Here is a 23,150-nt window from a genome sequence, read left to right as displayed (position 1 = left end):
CTGAAACCTCAATTTCCTTATCTGTAAACCTCACAGATTTGTTGTGAGAATTCAATGGGATGCAATTTTTAAGGTAAAATACCTAGCACAATTCCTAGAATATATTATGTGCTCAGTAAAGGATAGTTGTATAAAAATGTCTTTGAAGGCAGGCCGCCTTGTCTTTCCAGTGCCAAATCCAATGAATTGGCCTTCAGTCATTATTTTGGAATGACATAATGAGGTTAAGGGGTCAGTCCAGTAGCATTTAGAAATACAGATCTGGAGCTTAAGAGCGAGTCTGAGTGTGGTAGCTGTTGTCCATAATCAGGATATCATCTAAATATAAATGGGAAATGAAGCTCTCACAGTTGTAGAGATTGAGCACATAGCAAATAATAAAAGGAAAATATTGTTCAAGAGGGAATATTGAACAGAAAGCAACTTTTAATGGATCAGTCTTTCATGGGTTTTTTGGTGCACATACCTTTGTAAAAAATATTAAAACTATACTATTCCCAAGAAAAATATACATATATTTTGCATGTTTTATATGTAGTGTTAAGGGTTCATGGACACCATAAACTCATCCTAAGAATCTCTGATTTAAGAAATGAGAAAATAATGAATTAAAAAAATGAGCCTTGGAAGGAGAAGGAAAAAAAAGTCTATACTGCAAAATATATAAACTTAGGTTGTTTCTGTGGTGAATATTTAAGAACCTAGGATCATTGCTGGTGATGTGGAATAGGAAATCAAGGACAATAATTGTTCATAGCTTAGATGGAGATTCTTATTTATCCATATAGTTGAGTTAAAACTAAATATCTGGCAACCTTACATCAGGCAAGGAAAATCCTCTTGCAGTGTTGACAATTTTATGGTCAAATATTTCATGGATTTCCTCCAAGTATACCAGTCAAATACTGAGAGCAGACATTAGACAAAGCATATTGTTATTCATATTGTCTTTCAAATGCATGTTTCTCATCACCATTGAAATGACAATTCCAAAGAATACTCAAGAAGTGATTTTTTCTAATTCTCAGAAGTTTGTAAGAAAATCCTATTTAGACATAGCATTATATACAGTGGTAGAAAAATCTTCCTGAAATGTATATATTTCTTTCTTTCTGATTTAAAAATGTTTTCTATATTTTATAGCCTCAATGTTTTTGCTTCTTTTTAAAAGACATAGAAAGGATATAGAGCTTTAGAGTTATATTTCTATCTAGTTCCTATTGATGAAGTAAGGTTTTTCTTATTGACTTATTGGATTCTCCTCATCTCTTTGAGCCAGAATGCTTTGGAATTAACCAGTTCAATCTATTATGGGAAGTACCAAATTACACATCTTACTTTAACTAGTAGTAAAGTCATCATGGGGACTAAAGGTGGATCTGATATTTGTTCTACACTTTATAAACATCTAAAACTAATTAGTCTAGGGAGATTAATTGGGGGTGAGGAATGGGCTAGAGGCAGGTTGGTGTGTGTGTTCTTGTATATTTCAATAATTGTACAATCATCTATTATGAACCTACTGTGTCCTGGGAAATATGTTAGGTATTAAGAAAACAAAGATGAATTAGATACTTTCCTTTTCTACAAAAATTCAATCTAGTTGAGGAGTCAGCCTATAGATAATTATAATGCACAGAGGATAAAGGGTTTAGCTTCCTTGGAGTTTGGGGGATTGGATGGTGTCATGGAAATGTCAAAGAAAAAGTGACACCTGAGAGAAAATTTGAAAGATGAAAGGTAAATATATGAAAAATATGAATGGGGAAGATAATTCAGGTAAAGGGAATAGCATGTTCAAAGGCATGAGGGCATAATTCCACATGGTGTGTCATTTGAATGACAAGTATTGTTATGGTATAAAAAGTGGAAGAGAGGATAAATGGGTGCCAAGTATGCTGCCTTTCACACAAAAAATTCCTGTGAGTGTGTAGGTAGCTGCTTGAAAGCCATGGTTGAATGATGAGATTTCTGAAGCTATATCCTTATTCCATGTGAAAGCTTGGCTGTGATTAATTTGTGATATCTGTCTCAAGCTTGTGGTTGAGAAGGAGCAGAAATTATTTTTTAACATCTTTATTATAGGAGATTCATTAGCAGATGAAAATGAAAAAATAGGCTGGAAGCAAACTGTAGCAAAACATTTTAGTGTCTGTGAGGTCCGTGGATTTTCATTGAGTAGTTTTCAATGAGTGTTTTGTTATACAAACCATATTTGGTAAATGAATTTGGAAATGAATGGGAAAATTTGGAAATTTCCATAAAAATTTCATAAAATTTTGGAAATGAATGGGAAAAGGTCAAACCAGTAGGGAGGTTATTATAATACAAAAATGAAGGTCTGAACTAAAGGAGTACAGATAAAGAAGGAGAGAATAGGATTGATTTGACAAGTATTTTTGGGGTAAAAAAATAGTCTTTGATGCTCAACTGATGTGGAAGGTAAAGTTTTCTAGGATACCTCCCATGTTTCCTTGTCAATGATTGGGCAGATAATGATGCCATTAAGAGAGAGGGAATTCAGGAGTATATGTGTGTATATGGGGGAGTGAATTTGGTTTTGGACATACTGAGTACAAATTGTCTGCTGAACCTGAAAATAAAGATATCCAATAGGTAATTAGAAAATGATTCTAAAGGCTAAGGAGAGAAAGAGAAGCCAGAGATATACTTGGAGTGATCAACATATCACTGGTAATTAATTGTAATTTACACAGTGGATGCACTAAAGAGGCCAATCAGTCATCCAGACAAGAATTTACCTCATGAGAGTCAACTGTGCGCATCTCTTCCCAACATTGTGGTTGGTTATGTCATGTTGATAGCTTGAAATTGGACATAGTATGTACATTTACACCCCAGAAATCTCAGGTACTACAAACTAAACCTTCCCCTCTCTCATTCCCCAGCGCTGTTAATATGGAAACTGGTCTAATATGGAAAACAGGTGAACATGGAGCTGCTTTGTTTGACTCACGGATGAGAGACACCCAGGTCCTAATTACTTGTCTTTAACTTTCCTTAGGGAGTACTAATTTGGGAGTCATTGTTCTAAACAATTAAAGTGAAGTAACTGTCCTGTTTTTCTCTTTTACCCTTGTGAACAAGGAAGCTCAGGGTTAAACTCTATGTCTTTTCTTATGCATTTCTGTGTTGTAGGATCTTTTAATAAAGATTTTCTCCTTTTACTTTTGTATGTCATTAGCCCATCTGTACTTACCGTGCAAACTGCCTCAAATCTATTAAGTTTATTGCATGTACATTAATCACTCAGCCTCTCAATTTGATGAAAATAGACTCTCCGTTACCATTTCCCCAACAATTTAAGGCTGTCCCAATCCTCTGCTGCAGCTTCCCATTAAGTACATGCTCAGCAAGAACTAGGGAATGATGTAGGGCAAACAGACCTCTCTACATCTTTAATAGTCACAGGTGGATTCTGGCATCAGAAATGAAAATATAATGGATATAATAAATGAAATAGATGATGATAATAAATAATAGATCAAATAAATGAGAATATAACATATAATTGAAATACAAAATTATTTGTGGATTCTGAATTTGTGGAATAAAATGAATATCTAGGGAATTGTGTGCCTTTTAAAAAATATATTATGAGAAAAACATTTGCACACACCAGTTTACACCCAAAACCAACAGATGACACATATAATCCGAAGCTAATGAAACTGATGACAGATACATCTATTTAAGACTACGGATTGTGACTCCCAGACAGCTGGAGAATGCTTTACTGGAACAGTTGCTAAATACAGTAGCTGTATTTAGCATATTATATTTCCCATATTGACATTACAACAATTGGCAAAACTGCGTACATTGTGAAGCATGAGCTAAGAAAACTAACCACGGTAATTTCCCAAAGCTAGATTTGTAAAGGGCATGTAAGTGATGTTTGATAAAATAAATACCAACCTGCAAAGTCAATTGTGTGACAACAAACTTTGGAACTTTCTAATTCTCTTTAAATTGATCTATAAATTTGCAATAGGCACTGATCTGTAAAGTGAAAAAAATGAATATAAAAAGTTTATCTCTTCAGCCTTAAGAAATATTCAACTCTACAATTTTTTGTTAAAAACCAAACATTTGCTAGACACCATATTAAGGTTCAAGGTTTATAAAGGAAGCAATACATCAGATAATATATATACCTCCCATGAGAAGAATAAGAAAAAAGCAAGAATGCCAGAATTTAATTTAGCATTATTCTCCATTCTATACCTATTGTGATGCTCTTAGGACATATCTAAAGACCAGTGGTCTCTCTGTTACCTTTAACTCTCCTCTCTAAATGCTATGCTTATTCAAGCCTTTGTTAAAGCATAGGTGGTAAATTCTGCCTATTTTAGGAAGGAGTAGACTGGTCTAGGTGTGCTTGAGGCGCCATTTATTATTCCCTGGCTTTGTGCTTCTGGGATATGGCAAACACTAAAATATTGTTAACCAATCAAAATTCAAGGACTAAAATTCATGACCCTCAAGTATCCCAAATTAGATTTATCATGATTCTTGATTCATCATACATTTCATCATTGGTTCACGAGACTCACTGGAAGTTCTTCCTCACGTGAAACCCTACAGTCCTCAGCAACTTAGGGAGGCTGGTCACCCTAAGTCATATCCTTCATTTTTAAAAATTTAACCTTAGAGGCCGGGCGTGGGGGCTCACGCCTGTAATCCCAGCACTTTGGGAGGTCAAGGGGGGGGTGATCACCTGAGGTCGGGAGTTCGAGACCAGCCTGACCAACATGGAGAAACCCTATCTCTACTAAAAATACAACATTAGCCAGGTGTGGTGGCATATGCCTGTAATTTCAGCTGCTTGGGAGGCTGACTCAGAAGACTCACTTGAACCCAGCAAGCGGAGGTTGCGGTGAGCCCAGATCGCGGCATTGCACTCCAGCCTGGGCAACAAGAGCGAAACTCTGACACACACACACACACACACACACACACACACACACACACACACACACAAAACAAAATAACAACAACAAAAAGAAACAAAACAAAAAAACAAAAATAAAAAGAAAAAAATTAAGCTTAGCGTCTATAGCTACCATTTCATTCCTAGTATTACTGGGTTCTCAATACATGTCACATTCTCTTCTTTGTCTCTTTTTTTTCCTTATTTTGGAGGACAGGATCTTGCTATATTGTCCAGGCAAGCCTCAAACTCCTGGGCTCCAGCTATCTTCCTACCTCTCCCTCCATAAGAGCTAAGATTACAGGCATGAGCCACCACACCTGGCACATGTCACATTCTCTTCTAACACTTCAGGTAGATACTATTGTTAACCCCACTTTACTAAATAAAGAAGCTGAGCACTGAGATTCTAAGTAACTGGCCACAGTTTTCACAGTTAGGGTAGATTCCAGAATCCACATTTTAAAGCACTTTGAGCTGGGGCCTGGAAACAAATTAAATAAAACATCAGTGTATTCATTAATGTGTCTGCTTGTTTTCACTGGCAAAACAAACATGTATGTTGCAGCTGGCATTGTTGGATTGAAATAGAATAGTATATTTCTAATGTTAACAGAGTTTTAGTGTAGCTATCATTTTAAATGATGTGACCATGTTTAAACTGTCCTTATTTGAATAATGTAGCCCGTTGCAAAATAGTAATAAATAGTATGTTTTTTTCAGCTACCTTATAGAGCAAAGAAGTAGCTTATTGGAAACACATATTCTAGCCTTTAAGATTAATCCTTATTATTTTAGGATTGGGGCTTTAGAAGAAAGTATAATATTTTCATGACATTAGGACTAGTTCTAATTTTATAGCTTGAATCTCATTTGCCTTCGCCCTGTTAAAGGCTATTATCTTTTTTTCTTTAAATGTACTTACACCTATGTTGAGACCATTTGTGATCCTGTACTTCTTCCTGTGATGGTTTATTTAATGCCCATCCGTTTCAGTAGACTGTAAGCTCCTCAGGGAAAGGATCCTATTTGTTGTGCTCAGCATTTTATTATCAGTGCCTGACACAGAGTCTGGTATATAGTGGGCACCCAATAAATATTTGTTGAATAAAATAATGCCTGAGGAACTGAATTAATAGACAAACATAAAGAAGTTTTAAAAGCCTTGAGTCAGAAGTGAAAAAATATAGCTGCCGAGAATTTAAAAAACCGACTTTAAAGTTTTAGAAGTATAAATTAATGCAATAAAATGATTTGGAATGTAAAATTAATGTTATTTTATTATTGCAGTTAACATTTATTGGGTACTTACTATGTGCCAAATACTGCGCTAAATGTGTTTTTAAAAAATTTAATCCTAATAAAAATAATCTATGAAGCAGGTGCTATTATTGGCCACAATTTTACATACGAGGAAATGAACCTTTGAGTGGTTAAGCAACTTTATTATGATCTCTCTGCCAACAAGCAGTGGAACTGAGATAGCTATGCTAATACCAAGTGCTTCCACAGAACTCTGTACTTCCCTCATTATACTCCTCAAACTTCTTTGTAATTGTTTGTCCGGTATCTGTCCTCCCCACTCTATGAAGGCACAGTCTGGGTCTATTAGATTTAACATTTTATTCTCAGAACCAAACAAAATACCTGGTATCCAATGGTAGTAGCTCAAGAATATTTGTCAAACAATATTTGCCAAATGAAGTCAGAGAATAAATAAGCTTATGAAACAACAAGACTTTAAAATTATGGAGAAAAATAAAAGATTGCTAACATTCTTCAAGGGTTACAACATAGATGCCTATTCCCTGAGATGATTACCCACAGTTGGCTTTTAAAGAGACTGCAGCTAGAAAATACACAGAATGATACATATATTTGGCACAGAAGCCAGACTCTCCAAGTAAAGCAGCCAAGGGCTCTATATTGTTGGAAGCTGTGCCTCATGAAGGGAAGTAACTCTCTGGCAAAATCTAGAAACGACAACTAGAGATTTTGAATTAATACTTCATAAGAGTGAGGATGACCTTGGCACGAGGACATTATTAAATAAACTGTCATTGTAGTGGGATGTTTCTCTCCACCTTCTTTATTCCCCATGGAACTGCTCCCAACCCAAATAAGAACAAACAAAGGACGTAGTGCAGCTGCTATCAGCTGTACCGATCCCACCCTTTCGTAACCGAGCACAGCCTAGGGCACATGATGTTTAATTTAGAGAGAATTCAAGTTAGAGGCAGACGAGAACTAACAGTTATATCAGATGGAACTGCTTAATATATTCAGGAACACTTAATATACTTAATCAAGTGAAAATTGGCACTGCGGGTTTTTTGTACAGATCACTTATAAGTAGGTTTATCTGGAGGAAGATTAACCAGGGCATGATGGTGAGTGGATGGATGGATGGGTGGGTGAATGGATGCAGGTAATGACAACAGATAATAGAAAGGAAGGCATTTACCAAGAAAACAAAGAATAAATAATACAATTGAATAATCCTTTCTTCAAATACATTTTAAAGTAGGAGTAAAGATGACTATATGTTTGACATATAAAAAAAGAAATTTCTAGTGTTTTTTAAAATGGTATATCGGAGAGGAGCACAATTTAGTCAGTATGACAATGACTTTGGCTTTAGACATAAGTTAGCATATAGCAAAGATCTAAGAGAACAGGTGGAGTTATAAGAGAATGTTCATGAGTGATCAGGAATAAAGACCAAGATTTGGGGATCATTAACATTGACATGGTCACTGAAGCCATCAGCATAGATAAATTTGCCAAGAGAAGAGAGCAACAAGACCAGTAAGCTTTAGAAATACCCACAGAAAAGAGACAAGAGGATAAGTTATAATTAGAGGAGTGGTCAGTGTTGGTCGGAAAGTTTGTTGTTCAGGATGATAGAAGCCAAATTATGGAAGAGTTTCAAGAAGGGCAATAGTTTAACTTGTGTAATATGACCAAGGAATCAAGAGGGAGAAGATTAAGGAAATACATTTGAATTCGTCTAAAAGGAAAGTCCCTGATGTGCAGAATATTGGCATATGGAAAGCAGCCAAAAAGCAGATTAAACAGTGAGAAAGTTAAAGGAGGTGGTAAGCATACACTACTTATTTTAAGGACTTTGGGTATAAAAGAAAGGAAAGAAGTATAATGGTGGGAAATGTTAAGGGCATTAGGTTAACAAAATAAAAGGATACTGATATAATAAAGAAGAATCTAATCTTCTTGAGTTAGAAACTACTCCCTCATAGTAAATTAGTAGCTGTGGGAGGCTCAGAAACTCTGTGAGGGCACTAGAGTATTGTTCCCTGCATTGTAGTTGCGGTGCCTCACAAACCATAGAGGCTATTAATCATAGCTTTAGGAAAACCACTTCCTGTCACATTGGAGAGACTCGATAGGAAATAAAGAGACCATTATATGAGACAGAAGCAGCAGTGTCTGCTTTTCTAGAAGGAATATATATTTAAAGATAACTGTCAAATCAATTTGCAGAAAGTTAATCTGCTGTTAGATTTTAAGCCACTGGGCCATTCCTGTATCGTCGTTATGCCTCAGTTTCTTCATTTGAAAAATAAGGAGTTCAGAGTTTATCTTAGTCTATCCTGTGTTGCTATAAAGGACTACCTGAGGCTAATTTATAAAGGAAAGAGGATTATTTTCCTTATAGTTCTACAAACTGTATTAGAAGCATGGCACTGGCATCTGCATCTGGTACAGACCTCAGATTCCGTCCACTCATTGTGGAAGGTGAAGGGGAGCCTGAGTGCAAGAAATCACATGGTGAGAGAGACAACAAGAGAAGAAGGGAAGTACCATGCTCTTTTTTAACAACCAACTCTCTAAGAACTAAGAAGTGAGAACTAAGAACTAAGAACTCTGTACAAACTGAGAAAGTGAGAATGTATTCACCCCTGAGGGAAGGCATTAATCTATTCATGAGGGATTCACCTCCAAGACTCAAACACCTCCCACCAGGCCCCATCTCCCAACACCACCACACTGGAGATCAAATTTCAACAAGAGATTTTTGGGGAGACAAACAAACCATATCCAAACTACAGCAGAATTGATAACCCATAAGGAAACTTTTAGCTTTCGAAATCTATGTTCTCCGATTCTTTCCTTCTCAGACAGTACCATTTGTAAAGAAAGAAAGGGTAATTGTAATATAAAATGCAATTATACAATTAAGAATGAACAAAGGCAGCTTCTTTCTTCTTTTTATCTTCTTTTCCTCTCAATTTTCCTTCATTTTTTTACCCTTTAGTTTAAAAATAATTCATCTTGAAAACTTTTTCATGGATCTTATGAATTATGAATGCTAATACTTCATGGATCTTATGAATGCTAAAGGTGTGAAAATTTCTACAAAATAGTCATTGACTTTTTCTGTACTTTACCTATTATGTAGCTCCCAGGATCCTTGTAAATAGTATTATTATTAGAAATAGCATAAGAAAAGTAGTAATAATAAGACCTATCATAATAGTGCTAATTCCTTTGACCTAATTACTTTTTGAAAACAGAATGCATATTATTGAGATGGAGTCTTTCATCTGTAGGCTTCTTTAAAATTGATTTGTGAGGGTGTGAGAATTCTGTCCTCCATAGTCCTGTATCTTGTAAACCTTTAATGATGCATGTTGTAATTGTTAGGACCTAAAATACAGAATGTTTTCATTCAATTCAGCACACATGTTTTGAGGAGATATTATTGCGAGATTTGGGATATCAAAATGAAGACAAGGCAGTTACCTACAGGAGCTAAGTATCTAATTGGGAAGGGGAATGGCCATATTTATAATAACTATCATCCAGAAGTGAATTTACAACTTAAAATGCGCTTTCACCATCATTCTCCTTTGACTCTGACTACTACGCTGTAAAGTATATATGCTTCCTAGTTTCCTATTTATAGACAATGAAATCAAGGAAGAGAGAGGGAAAGTGACTTGTACCAAGTCAAAGTTGGTGAATGATGGACTAAACCCTGAATTTCCCATTAAAAATATCAAGTTTGTTCTATTCTGTACAGAGGCAGCAGGATGCAAGAAATGTTTGGACACTTGCAGTTAGAGTATATTGGAGGTGAAGTTGTTAGCGGTAGTGGAGGGCACATTACAAACAGGAGGTAAGGCTGGAAAGCAAAGTAGGAACCACACACTAGAGAAGTTAAATCCCAACCACAAGAGTTTACCTGCTGTTATTTATGGACGAGTTGCTAATTGAAGGATGTTGAGCAGGGGAAAGATCAGATCACATTTGTGTTTTCTGAAAAGAGTACTGATGGCTAGAAGTGGGCTGGTGAGAAGAGTAAGAGACTAGGAGCCAGGGTATAGCTCTTACTCTCTGATCTAAGAGGGTGACAAGCACGAGCAGCACAGAGGCAGAAGGCTTGGAAAGGAAGGGGATAATGTTAGATGTGGTTTCTTTAACAGGAGGCATGCCCAGTTTTGGATTTATTGGGTTGTTATGAGGCCTAGATTCAGGCCACATGTCATAGTGCCTACTTCTCAGTCTGTAAAGGAAATATCTAATCTTTCAAAAAAATCACTTCTGGTTATAAATCTACTTGGTAATTCCAAGTAATTAACTTGTTCAGCAAACTTCAGTGATACCATATTCCTGATTTTTCTTTCTGACAATATTTTAAGCTCTCTCTGTACCAGGTCAGGATATGAAATCAGCCTGTTAGTTTGATTTCTTTAATTTCTGTCGCATCATACTTTGCTGCTTCCTTCAAAACAGAAGTAATAAGAGTGATATCAGGAAGATGGTAGAGTAGGAGATACCAGCCTTTGCTCCCCCACAGAAACAACAGACCGCTATTCACAAATGAAAATAGCCCTGGAAGGGCTTAATAGTACAAACAAAAACCTGTGGGAACATAGTGAAGTAAAAAACAGATAATAACAGCACAGAAAGGATTGCTGGAGAGAGCAGTATACTTGAGACATCTGAAGATGGCTAGTAACAAAGAAAAGCAGGGACTACCAATGTCAGTCATGCATCAGGTGCCACTGCATTCCCCAGTGGCCTGCTCTTCAGAGGACCTGGAAGCTTTTGCCATTAAAGACCTCCGTAGACCCTGCCACAGCCATGGATTCCCCATAGCTTTGGCAATGGAGGTTCCCTTAATGTTCATCTGCATGGATCACAGTGGCCTGCTACACAGAGGATGCCTCAGCTTTTGCCACTAAGGTAACCAGCAACAATTGACACTGTGCACCTCCTGGGAGAGGGAGCTGCTTCCCCAACCCTCTAGCCAAGAAGGAGCCACTTTCCTGCTACTCTAGGATTGGGGCTATCACTGCCCTACCAACCCTATGCATACCCGGAACCCTAGAGCTGTGGCCATTGTGTGCATACCTTCATTCCAGACCCTGACTCTATGGCTGCATCACACATGTACATGCTTCATACACCAAAGCCACTGCTGCTGTGGGCCAGCTGGCACCCCAGACTTTAGAGCTACTGTTGCTCTAACCCTGGCTCCATGGCTTCTCTCTGAGTTCCTGCATCATAGACACCAGAGCCACTGCTAGAGCAGGTATGTGCATAGGCATATTGTTCCATACCTTGCAACAACAGTCTGCAGTCTGCTTGCATATGCCCATGCTCCAGATCCCAGCTCCATGGCCACACTGAGCGCCTATTCCTAGGACACCAGAGCCACTGCCACAGTAGGTTTATTTGTACCCAAGATCCTTGAGTTGTGGTTGCTCTGTGCATGCCCACTCTTTGGACCCCAGCTCTGTGACAGCTTTGTGAGCACATGTGCCCAGGACAGCAAGTCACTGCCACACCAGGAGCATCCACATTCTGAACTCCAGAGCTGCTGTAGTTCTGCACATGCCTGTTTTCTTGTTCTAGCTCCCTAGCTGCTCCATAAGCACCCAAGCCTCATGCAATATTACCAATGCTGCTGCAGTAGCCCTGGAAACCCATGCCACCAACTATCACAGACTCTGGAGCTGTAGTTCCTCCATGCATGCCTACATTCTAGACCCCAACTCTGTGACACTCCATAGATGCCATGCATCAGATACTGATACCACTGCCCCATGAGCGTCCATGAGCCAGCCTTGGCACCCAGAGTGATCCCCTTGGCCACAACTTCCCCTGTGGGAGAAAAAGAGATTAAGTGGACCCCAAAAGCCTTTATCATCAAGGATCCCAATGGTCCTTGCCACCACTGCAGACACCCAGAGCTTTGGCTGTTGAGGACCACTGCAACCTTTGCTGATGCTGACCGTAGCTGACAGACCTGCACAGAGACTGTGCCTTCAGCAAACCTGGAATTGTCACACCCCACCTACATGGCATTCTTGCACCCACCTCCATGTGAAGGTCTTTTTCACCAAAACCAGTCTGTAAAGTCTAGAAGAGGTGACTGCTCCATCAAATGGGCAGACATCAATGCAAGGAACAAGAAACATGAATCAAGGAAGCACAATATCACCAAAGGTATAAATAATTTTCTAATAACTGATTCCAAAGAAATGGATGTCTATGAATTGCCAAATAATTCAAAATAATTATTTTAAGAAAGTTTGGTGGGCTACAAGAGAACACATAGAAAACTGAACAAATCAGAAAAACAATACATGAACAAAACTAAATGGTCAATAAAGACATGGAAATCAAGAAAAAGAACCAAACAGAAATTATGGAAATGAAGAATACAATGAATGAAATGAAAAATGCAATAGAAAGTGTCAACAGCAAACTTGATCAAGCAGAGGAAAGAATCTGTGAGCTCAAAGACAGTCACTTGAAATTATCCAATTGAAGGAATAAAAAGTAAAATGTGACGAAAGCCTCAGTGATTTGTAGGACACCAGCAAGTGGCATGATATGCACATTATGAGAGTAACAGAAGGAGAAGAGAGAATGTGAAAGGGGCAGAAACCTTCTTTAAAGAAATAATGGCTCAAAACATCCCATATTTGCTAAGAAATATGGATATCCAGGAATATAAAGCTCAAAAGTTTATAAGCAGCTTCAAACCAAAGAGGTCTTCAATGACACATAATCTGTAAAAAATAAAAGAGAATTTTGAAAGCAGAAAGAGAAAAAACAACCTTGTGACATACAGAGGAATCTAGGAATCTAACGGTATCAGCAAATTTCTCAGCAGAAACCTAGCAGGCCATAAGAGTGTGGGTTGGTATATTCAAAGTGCTAAAAGGAAACAGAAACAAAAACAAAAACAAAAAGAAACACTGCCAACCTAGAATACTGTATCCAGCAAAGCTGTCCCATGGAAATGAATGAAAGATAAAGACTCTCCCAGACAAACAAAAGTGAGGGAGTTTATCACCACTAGAACTGCCTTACAAAAAAATGATATAGGGAGTTCTTCACACTGAAATAAAATGCTGCTAATTAGTAACATGAAGTCATATGAAGGCATAAAAATTACTGGCAAAGATACATATATAGTCAGATTCAGAACATTCTTATACTGTAAAGATAGTGAGTAAATCACTTTTAAGTATAAAGGTTAAAAGACAAAAGCATTAAAAGTAATAATGACACAATAATTTGTTAATGGATCCACAATATAAAAAGATGTAAACTGTGACATCAAAAAACATAAAATGTAGGTAGGGTGGGGAATAAAGGGTAGGGTTGTTTCATGCAATCAAAGTTATTGTCAGCTTACAATAGACTGATACTATACTACAATAAAAAGTGTTATATAAGTCTCATGATAATCACAAAGAAAAATATCTATGGTAGATACACAAAGGATAAAGAAAAAAGAATCAAAGCATACCATTATACAACATTATAAAATCATGAACACAGAGAAGAGGAATAGAACAAAATCTGCAAAACAATCCAAAAACAACAAAATGCCAATAGATTTAAATAGTTCTTACCTATCAAAAATTACTTTAAATATAAACAGATTAAGTTAATCAATAGCAGAGTGTTCTAATGAATTTTAACAAATAAGACCCATTTATATACTGATTAAGGAGACTTACCTCACCTTTAAAGACAAAAATAGGCTGAAAGTGAAGAGATGGAAAAAGATTCCTTGCAAATGGAAACCAACGGAGAAGAGGGAAGCTATATTTATTCAGGCAAAATAGAATTTAAGTCAAAAACTGTTATAAGAGACAATGAGTATCTTTATGTAATGATAAAGAAGTCAATTCTTTAAGAGAATATAACAATTGTAAATATATATGCATCTAATATTGGAGCATCTAAATATATAAAGCACATTGTATTTGTTCTCATGCTGCTGATAAAGATATACCTGAGACTGGGCAATTTACAAAATAAAGAGGTTTAATTGACTTACAGTTCCATATGGCCAGAGAGGCCTCACAATCATGGCAGAAGGCAAGGAGGAGCAAGTCATGTCTTATATGGATGGCAGCAGGCAAAGAGAGAGCGCTTGTACAGGGGAACTCCTCTTTATAAAACCATCAGATCTTGTGAGACTTATTCACTATCACGAGTACAGCCCAGGAAAGAATTGCCTCCATGATTCAATTACCTCCCACCAGGTCCATCCCACAATACATGGGAATTCAAGATGAGATTTGGGTGGGGACATAGCCAAACCATATCACATATATTAGCAGATCTGAAGGGAGAAATAAACAGCAATATAATAATAGTAGAGGACTTCAGTACCTCATTTTCAACAATGGATGCATCAACTAGATAGAAAATCAATAAGGAAACATTGGGCTTTGAACTGTACTTTAGACAAAATGGACGTAATAGACATAAACAGAACATTCTATCTAACAGTAGCAAATACACATTCTTCTCAAGTGCCCACAGAACATTCTCCAGGATAAATTATACGTTGGGCTACAAAACAAGCCTTAACAAATTTAAGAAAATGGAATTATATCAAGTATCTTTCCTGACCGCAGTGGTTTGAAAGTAGAAATCAATAATAGGAGAAAAAATGGAAAAGGTAAAATTATGTGGAATTTAAATAACACACTACTGAACAATCAGTTGGTCAAAGAAGATCAAAATGGAAAATATCAAAAAATTTCTGAATGAACAAAAATGGAAATACAACATACCAAAGCTATGGTATGCATCGAAAGCATTTCTAAGATGATATTTGTGGCAATAAATACCTACATGAAGACAAATAAATATCTCAAATATTCTAATTTTACACCCCATGGAACTAGAAAAAGAACAAACTATACCCAAAGTTAGAAGAAGGAAGGATATAATGAAGATCAGAACAGAAGTAAATGAAATAGAAACTAGAAAAACAATACAGAGATCAACAAAACAGTTGGTTTTTTGAAAAGAAAAACAAAATTCAAAAACCTATAGCTAGATGGATTAAAAAAGAGAAAAGAATCAAAGAATAAAATCGAAAATGAAAAAGAAGACAGACAACTGATACCACAGAAATACAAAGGATTGTAAGTGACTACTATGAACAATTATGTCAACAAATTCTATAACCTAGAAGAAATGGATATTTAGAAATGTACTACCTATGAAGATTGAATCATGACAAAATAGAAAATCTGAACATACCAAAAACAAGTAAGGACACTGAATCAGTAAGCAATATGACCCAAAAAGGAAAGTCTAGGAACAGATGGTTTCACTGTAGAATTCTACCAAACATATAAGAAAAAAATTTTTTTAAAATAATTTCAACTTCTGTATTAGATTCAGGCAGTACATCTGCAGGTTTTTTACATCTACCAAATATTTAAAGAAGAATTAATACCAATTCTTATGAAGCTATTACAAAAAATTGCAGAGGAATGAACACTTTCAAACTCATTTTATGAGGCCAGCCTTACCCTAATAACAAGACACTATCAGAAATGATTAGTTCAATATTCTTTATGAACTTTGAAGCACAAATCCTTAGAAAAATACTAGTGAACTGAATTTAACAGCACATTGAAAGGATCATACAGCATGACCAGTGGAATTTACCCCTGGGATGCAAGGATGGTTCAATATATGCAGATTAATAAGTGCAACACACGACATTAACAAAATGAAGGATAAAAGTCATATAATTACATTTATAGATGCAGAAAAAGCATTTTATAGAATTCAACATTTTTTCATGGTAAAAATGCTCAACAAATGAGGTATAAAAGGAATATAACAAGGCCATACATGACAAGTCCACAGCTAACATCATACTTAATGGTAAAAAGCTGAAAGCATTTCTCCTAAGATCAGGAACCTGAGACAAGGGTGCCTACTCTCACTACTTTCTGTTCAATATAGTACTGGAAGTCCTACTACAGCAATCGAGCAAGAAAAACAAATAAAAGATATTCAAAGAGAAAATGAAAAAACAAAATTATCTCTGTTTGAAAATTACATGACCTTATATAGAGAAAACCTTTAAGACTCTACCCCTCAAATTTAAAACTAATAAATTAATTCAGTGAAGTTGCAGGATACAAAATCAACATACAAAATTAGTTGCATTTCTATATGCTAAAAATGAACTGTGTGAAAATAACAGAACATTTACAATAGCATCAAAAAATAAAATACTTAGGAATATATTTAACCTAGGATGTGAAAGTTCTGTGTGCTGAAAATTATAAAATATTGATGACAGATATTGAAGAAGACACAAAATGGGAATATATTCTGCATTCCTGGGTTGGAAGAATTAATATTGTTAAAATGTCCATACTACGCAAAAGTATCTACAGATCCAGTGTAATCTGTATTAAAACCCAATGGCATTTTTCACAGAAATAGAAAAAACAATTCTGAAAGTCACATGGAACCACAAATATCTCTGAGGAGCTAAAGTAATCTTGAGTAAGAAGGTTGGAGGCATCACATTTCCTGATTCCAAATTACATGACAAACCTATAGTAACCAAAATAGTATGATACTGATATAAAAACAGACACAAACCAATGGAATGGAATAGTGAGCTCAGAAATAAACCCTTACATATATGGTCCATTAATTTTCAATAAATGTTGGGGAAACAGGGAAACTGGATTTCCACGTGCAAAAAAAATAAATTGGACCCTTATCTTATACCATGCACAAAAATAACCTCAAATTGGACTAAAGACTTAAATATAATACCTGAAACCATAAAACTCCTAGAAGAAAATTGAAGGGAACAGCTCCTTGACATTGGTCTTGGCAATTATTTTTTGGATTTGACAACAAAAACACAGGCAACAAAAGCAAAAATAATCAACTGGGACTACATCAAAATAAAAAGTTTCTGCATAGCCAAGCAAACAATCAACAAAATAAAAAGACAACTAACAGAATCATTGGAAATATTTGCTATCCATATATGCAATTAGGGGTTAATATCCAAAATATATTGGCAACTAATACAACTCAGTAGCAAAAGCCCAAATGACCCAAAATGGGCAAAGGACCTCAATAGACATTTTTTCCAAAGAAGACATACAAATGGCCAAAGGACCATAAGAGACATAAAAATGAGCAAAGGACCTCAACAGACATTTTTTTTCCAAAGAAGACATATAAATGGCCAATAGATACTATATGTGCAAGTGTTCTCAACATCACTAATCATCAAGAAAATCATAAAATACAAATACAAATCAAAATCATAAAATACAAATACAAATCAAAACCACAATAAGATATCACCTCATCCCTGATAAGTGTTGATAAGGATATGGGAAAAGGGAACCCTGGTATACTGTTAATAGGAATGTAAATTGGTATAGCCATTATGGGAAACAGTATGGAGGTTCCTCAAAAAATTAGGAAAGAATTGCTGTATAATCCAGCAATCCCACTGTGGGTATATATCCAAGGGAAATAAAATCACTATATTCAAGAAATATCTGCAAGCCCATTCACCACAGCATTATTCAGTTTGGCTTTTTCCAAATCTTGGCTATTGTGACCAGAGACCAACAACAAAACAAATGTCTCCCAAATGAAAGATAATTCAGAGGGACAGCTTTCATCTTTCTTTGCTTCAGAGAATGCGGCCTAAGAGAGTAGTGTCATTAGTATTATAAACTTATTTCGTTTGGTATTGGTGGGGTTGGGGCAGGGATAGTTGGTATACTAGTTTTCTATTGCTGTAGTATCAAATTCCAAAAATGTAATGGCTTAAACAAAACATATTAATTATCTTATAATTCCATAGGTTAGAAGTCCAACACAAGTTTCACTGGGCTAAAATTAAAGTGTCAGCAGAGCTGCATTCCTTTTTGGAGGCTCTAGGGGAAGATGCATTTTCTTGCCTTTTCCAGCTTTTAAAGCTGCTCACATTCTTTGGTTCATGGTCCCCTTCATCCATCATTAAAGTGAGCAATAGTCGTGTCCTAGTCCATTGTTGCTATTGTAGCAAAATACCATACACTGGGTAATTTATAAATAATTGAATTTTTTTCTCACAGTTCTGGAGGTTGGAAAGTCCTAAATTAAGGTGCCAGCAAATTTAGCATCTGGTGAGGACTTGCATCTTCTGCTTCCAAGATGGCACCTTCTTCCTGTATTCTCACCTGACAGAAGAGATTGAAGAACTATGCAGCTCTCTGAAGCCTCTTTTATAAGGGCACTAATCCCATTTATCTCAGAGACAGAGCCCTGATGTTGTAATCACTTCCCCAAAGGCCCTACATCTTAAGACCATCACAATAGGGATTAAGTTTCAAAATGAATTTTGAAGGGACACAAACGTATAACCCATAACAGGTGGGTTGAATCCTTCTCAAGTTGCATCTTTCTGGCCATTCTTCTGTTGTCAAGTCTCTCTATCTGGCCAGAAAGTCAGGGAAGTTTCTCTGCTTTTAAAGATTGGGCTCATGCAAATAATCCAAGATAATCTCCCTCTTTTCAAGTCAGATGATTAACAACTTTAATTCTACTTGCAACCTTAATAACCTCTTGCCATGTAACATAATATAGTCATATAGTGACAAGTTCTTGGGATTAGGTCATGGACATCTTTGGGAGGTCAATAACCATTAAGAAATAGGTGTTATAGTGAAAAGCTAGACAAAAAAGGCAATAGATTATTGAGATCAAGAGGAAAGTTGATCAATGTTAAAAAAAAAAACAGACAGCAAAGAATTTTCTTCCAAATGAGAGCATGATTATTTATTTTTCAATATTTTGTCTAAGTACACTTCAGGAAGAAGTAATATATCTTAACTCTCCACAGTTCACAGGTGCTTTTGCATGTTTGATGTCTCAGTCCAGACTGCGGTGTTCCTGTCTCAATGCCCTGCCTGTCAAAGAGAATAAAGTTTAGCCTTGGAAAGTTGTGGGCCAAGTTACCAGTAATACTTAGGCTTGGGTGGATACAGGCCTCTCCCAGGGTTATGCATGGTAGACTGTTCCCCAAAGTCACCTCAGCTGTTTAGGTTGAAGATCTTCCTACTCCTTGTTGCTTCACGGGTGTGAAGTGTAGAGCACAGGCTATGAGGACTTGGCTGTGGTGGACCAATTCTATGGACATGGATTGCTGTTTTCTGCAGGCAGATGGTTTCAAAATATGATGGCAGTTATGCCTGAGGAAGTGGGGGGCTGCAGAATCCCTCTGGTGGAGCACTAGAGTTGTAAGGGGTGAAGCTGACCTCAGGCTTGGACATTGGCAGAGTGGCTGGGGCTGGGTCCTCTGAAGCCCTGCTTTTTATCTTGGGTGCTGGTTTGCCATGAAAGGAACTCTACCACCTCATGTTTGGCAGGCCTAAACTCAGAATGTTCCAGCTGGGCTAACACAATCTGGGTATAGATGAAACAGGACTAAAGCAAGCTGTAGTGCTGGGAAAGGGTCCTGGAAGTTCCTGAGCATTCACCAATTAGTTACTTAACTGGAAGTTCTTCTATTTCCAGCAAAAGGAATAGGGCAAATAAAGCAGCTATTATACCAACCAATATAGAATTGTTTATGATTTAACAACTGGACATATCAGCTGTATTACAGCCTTGATTTTGGCTCAAGCAAAGCAGTGGGCATTTTTTCTTTCCAAATCCCCAAACCCAAAGACCACTCTTACTCCTTTTCCTATTTCCAGGAAAAGGAATAGGGTAAATATAGCAGCTATTATACCAACCAGTATAGAATTGCTTATAATTTAACAACTGAACATATCAGCTGTCTTACAGCCTTGATTTTGGCTCAAGCAAAGCAGTGGGCATTTTTTCTTTCCAAATCTCAAAACTCAAACAGCATTTTTACTCTCCTCTTCCTAGGCAAATCAAACTTTCCATCTTATATCTCCCATTTTAATGCTGCCCTTGATGATTCTAAAAGGATTTCCTGTTCTTATCCCATGAAAAATCAGCATTTTTCTCATTAAAGATAAAATATATATCTTTACTCTTTGGCAAGGTATGCCCTCTATATCATGCTCATCAAGATGTTTCTTGAGAGGTGTGCTGGGTTCAAAATGTGTTTACCAAGTTGAGTCCAAACTCTTCTAAAGATTGGAGCCCCCAAAGAGTAGCATGCGGTGAAATTGATATCCAGTTTTTTAAAACTTTCATATGAATTGGTATGATGATCACTAGCAGATTTATTCATCCTCAATTGACTGATATTCCCAAAGACACTCTCCTAAATTTAAAATCTCCAATTCTCTTCAATTTTCCTATAAAACAAAAGCGCTGATAACAGTAACATATATATGACCATTCAGAGCTATTATATCTTCTGGTTGACAAAATAGGAGAACATTGTGAGGAACAGTGACAAAACCCTAGAAGCTGTAGAAATACCTAGGAAAAAGATTGAGGAAAAGAAGTGTTGGATGAAAATATCAGAGGTACATACAAGATGGCTTTCTCCTGAGTCCCTTGAAGTCAGTATTCATTCAATACATTTTTTGTTTTGGTTTGGTTTTGGTTTTCAGGTTGTTTTGTTTTGTTGTTATTTTTTTTGTTTGTTTGTTTGTTTTCTGAGACAGAGTCTCATTCTGTCACCCAGACTGGAGTGCAATGGCATGGTCTCATCTCACTGCAACCTCATCTCCCGGGTTCAAGCGATTCTCCTGCCTCAGCCTCCTGAGTAGCTGGGATTACAGGAGCCCACCACCATGCCTAGCTAATTTTTTATTTTTAGTAGAGGTGGGGTTTCACTATGTTGGCCAGGCTGCTGTCAAACTCCTGACCTCAGGTGATCTGCCCACCTCGGCCTCCCAAAGTGCTGGGATTACAGGCATGCGCCACCACACCTGGCCCATTCAATAGATTTTTATGAAGCTACTAAGTCAGACATCATAGTATATGCTAGAAATACAAATACGACAGCAGAGATTATTCTAGAGATATGAGGTTTACTGATGAGCAGTTGGTGATACAAGTGATGATTTAAAAAAAATAGTGGGAATGGAAAGGTTTAGCAGAGGAAATGACTAGTCAAGATTTTGTGGGCTTAAGTATATAATGTTTGTATTTGCACAGAACCATTTTACACCTACATCCTCTTTCTAATGATGCATAATCTTATGCCAAAGCTGAGTATCAATCATTAAGATTGAAATGTCTAGACTAGACCGATATTCTCAAGGTTCTTGGCAGAATGACTCATTTGGGTATGAAACCACATACACATTAAACAATCACACTACAGAGTCCAGGGTGATAGTCTGGTATTTCTCGACATTTACAACCTTAGAAATGAGTAACTGCTGAATGGCAAGTTGCTATACATGGTAATCTGATAGAACAGTAAGGGAAAATGCACAATAATTAAAATGAATTTATGTCTATAACTTGTAGTTTAAATATCCTTTCCCATTGATATGACTGGTACTTAGAGTAAAAACTGTGTCTACTACTTTTTTATTTGATGAAATCACATAATTGAATTTTTGATCCACCTTCTCAGAAGCTATCCATGTACACTCTCAAATTTTTCCTTTTGACCAAAATATATTTATATTTCCACTGTTTAAAAACAACTGGTGTAGAACCAATTCTACTAGAAAGAGTTTAGAAAAAAAGGAAACATGCATTCTGTAAATGTTCATAGGGCTTGTTTCACAATGAAAACTTCAGTAGGTAAATATAATCAAACAGCCTCAGGAAAATTAAATTCTCTTTCACTTTGCAGCAATGCCAAGCAGTAATCTACAAAGAGGTACAGTATGGATTATAAATGGTAGAACCAGCATCTTGGAAGGCAAATATTTGGATTAAAATCAGCATTGTGAACTGAACTGGTCATAAAGAAAATAAATAAACCCAATGGAGTTCAAAGAGGGTATTTAAATGCTAGTATATTTGATTCAAAACTTTTACTAACTCAGTTAGCTTTTATCTTTAAGATTCACAAATTAATATGAACTGCTTAATAATTAAAAGTAAACATATTTTTATAACATTAGAAAACTAAGGAATGTAACATTAATTACCCAGAAAGAATCTATAAACATGGAAAAATTAATGAAAAGAAAGTGCATTAGAAGTTCAGAAATCAAACTTCAGTTTTCTCTTAAGGAAAATTTCAGAGAGCACAGGAGTATAATCTATATATTTTTCCAGTTAGAGAAAGAATAGAGTTCTAGGGGGATAGGTATAATATATGGACATAATATTTTCAGAAATCTAATGTGCTTATGTTTTTTATATTTCCTTGTGAATGTTTTTTTCCCATAGTCGGACTTGGGAATTTAGTGGAAATTAGGCGAATTTCAACAAAAACGCAGAGAAGGAAAGATATTCTAAAAGGCAGTGTGCTGACAGACAGTAGCCTTGAAAACTATATATCTGAGAGGATTTTCTAAATTCCCTTTTTTCCCATTTAAAACTTCTAGAAGCTGGCCTAGCAAGATTAATCACAGAGTTTTGTGAAAAAGAGGTTCTAGTCAAAAAGGAAGAAGGAAAATCTTGTCTGGTTGGTCCAAAGAGTTGAATGGAAGAGAAAGGGAATGGCAGATTGAGGAAGCCAGAGAGACCCTTGTGTCTAGATCTCCTCTTTCCAGGCTGAAGTCCTCATGGGAGAAGATGTGTGACATGGAATGAGATGCCCCCAAAGGCTCTCATATTTGGCTGGCCCAATAGAGCAGATCACTTGGTGGTGGAGAGTAGACCAAAAGAAGACCTGAGTGTGGCTTCCTCCTTTAATCTGCCTCCTGTGGGTCAGAGATAGGACTCACAAGTACCTGTGTGCCCTGAGGGAGACAGGTGGAAGTAAACTGAGAGTCAGGTTGGTCTAGAGAACTCTCAAGTCAGGGCTCAG

General features: G+C 36.6%; 1 long non-coding RNA gene across 1 annotated transcript in view; it reads left to right on the top strand.

The window, feature by feature from the left end:
- Positions 1-23,150, top strand: part of LOC129398399 (uncharacterized) — a 232,678-nt gene that overhangs the window by 16,849 nt on the left and 192,679 nt on the right. The gene's annotated exons all lie outside the window — the stretch shown is intronic.

The sequence above is a fragment of the Pan paniscus genome, chromosome 6 (assembly GCF_029289425.2).
Source record: "Pan paniscus chromosome 6, NHGRI_mPanPan1-v2.0_pri, whole genome shotgun sequence".
Lineage (NCBI taxonomy): Eukaryota > Metazoa > Chordata > Mammalia > Primates > Hominidae > Pan > Pan paniscus.
Note: the sequence above shows the minus strand (reverse complement) of the source record. Positions and strands in the feature narration are given on the sequence as shown.